Here is a 4,996-nt window from a genome sequence, read left to right on the forward strand (position 1 = left end):
ATAATGATTTGAGGACTAGAGAAGAATAAATGTGCTCTAAGAAATTTTGCAAAACTCTTTGATTTTGTTTGGTAACAGAATGCACCATGAAAAATCAGCAATTCATAATTTTTTAGTAACTTGTGCAGATAGAGCTGATATTTCATACCTAAATAAAAGTTTTACTTTCTTTATAATTTCTTAATTCTGAGAAGGCAAATTATTAAGCTTTGAGTTTGCATTGTTACCAGATGTTTACTACAAATTCACCAAAACAAACTATAAACTAAGCAAGAATTTGTCTCTCTTTGTGTCAAGGTTACAAATTGCCTCTTGCTTGAACATTTATAAAACTTTCTGTTTAGCCTCCCCATTCCTTATGTTCTGTTTAACACTTTTCTATCATGTTAGCTTTCCTGAAGCAGAATTTAGTTCATGTTGCTTCCTTGCATAGAATTCATACTTGTCTATCTCTTGCTCACAGAGTATATAATGATATCCATATCTAGGTAATCAAGGCTTACCTGGTGTCCTGGTTTGAAAGAATTCATGTCCCCTAGAAAAGTCATGTTTTAATCTAAATCCCATTTCACAAAAGCAGAATATTCCTTATTCAATACCGTATATTTGAATCTGTAATTAGATTATCTCCCTGGAGTTGTGATTTAATCAAGGGTGGTTGTTAAACTGGATTAGGTGACAACATGTCCCACCCATTTGGGTGGGTCTTGATTAGTTTCTGGAGTCCTATAAAAGAGGAAACATTTTGGAGAAAGAGAGAGATTTCTGAGAGAGCAGAGAATGAAATAGCCACAAGAAGCTGAGAATCTACCAGCCAGCAACCTCTGGAAATGAAGAAGGAAAACACCTCCCCGGGAGCTTCATGAAACAGGAAGCCAGGAGATAAAGTAGCAGATAATGCCTTGCTCACCATGTGCCTTTCCAGATGAGAGAGAAGCTCTGATTGTGTTTGCCATATACTCTTCCACTTGAGAAAGAAACCCTGAACTTCATCAGCCTTCTTGACTCAGGGTATCTTTCCCTGGATGCCTTAGATTGGACATTTCTATAGACTTGCTTTAACTGGGACATTTTCTCAGCCTTAGAACTGTAAACTAGCAACCTACTAAATTCCCCTTTTTAAAAGCCATTCCATTTCTGGTATATTGCATTCCTGGCAGCTAGCAAACTATAACACCTGGTCTGTCCCAATCTATACATTTCCAACTTCATTTCTCCTTATTCTTTTGCAATAACTAAGTGAAACTAAATAAGTAAATATAAGTTAGTGGAATACATCAAATATATGATTTTTACATATACTCAGTAATTTTAGTAATCTTAGTATTCTTTAGTAATCTTTAGTATTCTTAGCAATTTTTTGAGGTAGCTCATTATCTTCCTTTCCTGCTTAGAAAGCTGAATTTCCAAAAGTCCTCTATACTGAGACCTGTGAGGCACAGCCTTATTCTTTTGAAAAGGCCCTTTCTTGTGACTGGATACTCGGGATTTTAATCTTTCAGATGTATTAGCACAATGTTGCACTGTCACTCAGCCTTTTTTCCCTACCATGCTTTTGGCATCCATTTCTAACTTTTAGCATCTTTCATCATTTGGAAAGGCTAGGCATTTTCAAAATCATTCAGTCCTGCTTCTTTTTTTTTTTTCAAAAAACAGTTCTTCTCTCACTTTAGCTCTCTTGTTACATTTTATTATAAAGAGCAAAGAGCATATAGAAAACAAACTCAACACTTGACTTAGATACACAGGTAAATCAACAAGTTTTTATCACCTCCTCTTCATCTAGGGGTGAGAGAGATTCCTACCTCAGGGTTATGGGGATGGCTGAACATATATCTACCCCTGAATGGATGAGGTTGGCAGCAGTTTATTAGTCACTTATACTCACATAACATGGAGAGCTACATAGGGGTTAGACTTGGGAACAGCCTGGAGCTGTGGGAGGCAGAGGGTGGGGTGAACCTTGGTTCTAGCAGGATGTTGTTGTTGGCTCCTTTGAATAATCCCATGGGCTCTCTGGAAACTGAAACCCACCCCTCAAGGATAAGCGGAACTGCACCGGCTCTATTTGATAAGGAGGATTGTTTGGTTAAGGTCTCTTATCTTTGGGGAAATACTGGAAATGTAACTTGCAATTAGGCCACTTAGGCCCTCATGTTTTACCAGATGTGAAGGCAGTACATAATATTAAACTTTAATTTCAAATCTTACACCATGATATCCAAACTCTGATCTTTCTAGTTCTATTTTTCACGTAACTGCAGGGCTCAAAATTTTGCTGTGTTTTGCCACTACATAAGTAGGATCCCACTTCCTTCAGTTTCTGACACCATTTTCCTCATTCTTATTTTTTTGGCAAGGAAGTCACCGGAAATCGAACCAGCTCTCCAACACTGTAGGCAAGAACTCTGCCACTGTGCCACTGTCACCCACCTGGCTCATTCTCTTTGAAAATGTATTTTTAAAGTACACATTTCTGCTAATAGCCTGCCTAAGGCTTTCTCTTAGTGATTTAGCTTTCCCTATAAAGCTTCTCAGCCTTTGGCTGATGCCCCAACAACAATGCCATTTCCACTTTTTAGGTATTTAAGGCAGTACTCACCTCTCAGTACCAAATATGTATTAATTTCCTATGGCTACATAACAAATTACGGAAAAGTTTATGATTTCAAACAACATGCAGTTCAGTTTCTTCCCGTGGCTTTCTCTCTGTGCCTGAATTTCATTCTGTTTTTAAGTACTCCAATAATAGGATTGAGACTCGTCCTGATTCAGTTGGGCCACACCTTAACCGAAGTAACTTCATCAATAGTTCCTATTTGCAATGGGTTCATACCCAAAGGAATGGATTAAAAGTACAAATATGCCTTTCTGAGGTATGTGTCTCCAAGCCACACATCATGAGTGACAGAGGAATCGGGAAGTAGATATTGTCAAAGAAAAGAATGCACAGAAAAATGTGAAACAGACAAGAATGGCTTTATTCATAGCTACCCTAGTAGATGAGAGAGAATATAGCTCAATGCCATCGAAGCATAAGGCAACAAGCTTTTAGGGATGGAGAATGGGTTGGAAGATGGTGTGTGCCTGGGGGGGGATTGATCACTAAGATGGTGAGTGACTTCCTGAAGTTTTAATTAGGATTATTTGGTTCCAAACATATTTTTTTGTGATAATTAGGTGAGCCGGCGTCTGTAATGGCGGGGGGGGGGGGAGAAAGAAGAAAATAAGGAACTAGTTATTTATGAGTCTCTCAGGTGCTTGAAAAGTGTAAGGGCCTAGAAGATCAAGAGAAGACTGCTTAAAACTTAATCAAACTAAAGACAAGTGAAGGTTATCTTGGTCAAGGTTTAGCCAATATGGGCTATAGAAGAGACTTTCAGTGACAACTAGAAGTATGTAACATGTAACAAAAAAGGAAGTATCTCTGATGGTGAGTTCCTGGGGTTTCTGTAGGGTTTCACATCTACAAATAGTAGATGTAGATGTGAAAAGATGTGAAGAAATGTTGTTGTGTTAATATATTTAAAGTAAAGCATTTTTTAAAAAGTAACTAAGGAAAAAATGTGTATATTTAGAAAGAGTACTTTGGGAGGATATTTTATCACAAAGAAAGCAATAAGCAAATAAATAATTATTTTAGCAAATGAAAGTAACCAACAGAAAACAAAAAAACAAAAGTTATGTTTGGCATGGTCCAATCATAAGTGGAGAGAGAACATTCTTTTTTGTTTTCTCTTTTGTCTTCTTAAGATTGTCATTTCCAAATTCTTCTCCATTTCCTTCTTCATTACAACTAGATATATAATCTCATTTTGGTTTCCCCCCCAATAAATAATGCACTGGTTTTTGGGTTCTTTAGTTATATATATGCTTTATTCTAAATCAAGTTTGTTTCTTTTCTTGATGGCAGTTTTGTATATTTGAGAAAGATCTACAAAACATAAATGTTTCCCATTATAAAAGTCCAACTATGTGCTGGTTTGAAAGGAAGCATGCCCCCTAAGAAAAGCCATGCTTTAATATAAATCCCATTTCATAAAGGTAGAATAATCCCTATTCAATACTGTATATTTGAGACTGTAATGACATCATCTCCCTGGTTGATGTGATTTAGTCAAGAATGGTTGTTAAACTGGATTAGGGGATGACATGTCTCCACCCATTTGAGTGGGTCTTGATTAGTTTCTGAAGTCCTATAAAAGAGGAAACATATTGGAGAGGGAGATTCAGAGAGAGCAGAGAATGCTACAGCACGCCGAAGCAGAGAATCCACCAGCCAGCGATCTTTGGAGATGAAGAAGGAAAACGCCCCCCGGGGAGCTTCATGAAACTGGAAGCCAGGAGAGAAAGCTAGCAGATGACATTGTATTCACCATGTGCCCTTCCAGCTGAGAGAGAAGTCCTGTGTTTGCCATGTGCCTTCTCACTTGAGAGAGAAACCCTGAACTTCATCGGCCTTCTTGAACCAAGGTATCTTTCCCCGGATGCCTTTGATTGGACATTTCTATCCTAGACTTGTTTTAATTGGGACATTTTCTCAGCCTTAGAACTGTAAACTAGCAACTCATTAAATTCTCCCATTTAAAAGCCATTCCGTTTCTGGTATATCGCATTCTGGCAGCTAGCAAACTAGAACAAACTAGTCAGTTTATTTTTCAGTTTTTTGTAAGAAAATGCTTCATTATTCTCAAGTCTCTTTATTCTTCTTTTCTTTTTCTCCCTACTCCTTATCTTTATCCTCCTCCTCTTCTTCTGCTTTTTGAAATAGAAGTAAAAGCTAAAGAGCAAAAGGTTGATCTGATGAATGGTTACAAGGAGCTAGAAATGTAGAAATAAGTGTTTAAATAAACAGGTTTATTTAAAGCATGGAAAAAATATGAAAATTTAGACTACTTGGGGTAATTAATATTTCATTAAATTCTGAACCCAATAATCCCTCAGGCAAACATGAGAATATAGAAAAGCAAATTATTATAAACAATGTGATAGTATT

The sequence above is a fragment of the Tamandua tetradactyla genome, chromosome 10 (genome assembly GCF_023851605.1).
Source record: "Tamandua tetradactyla isolate mTamTet1 chromosome 10, mTamTet1.pri, whole genome shotgun sequence".
NCBI lineage: Eukaryota > Metazoa > Chordata > Mammalia > Pilosa > Myrmecophagidae > Tamandua > Tamandua tetradactyla.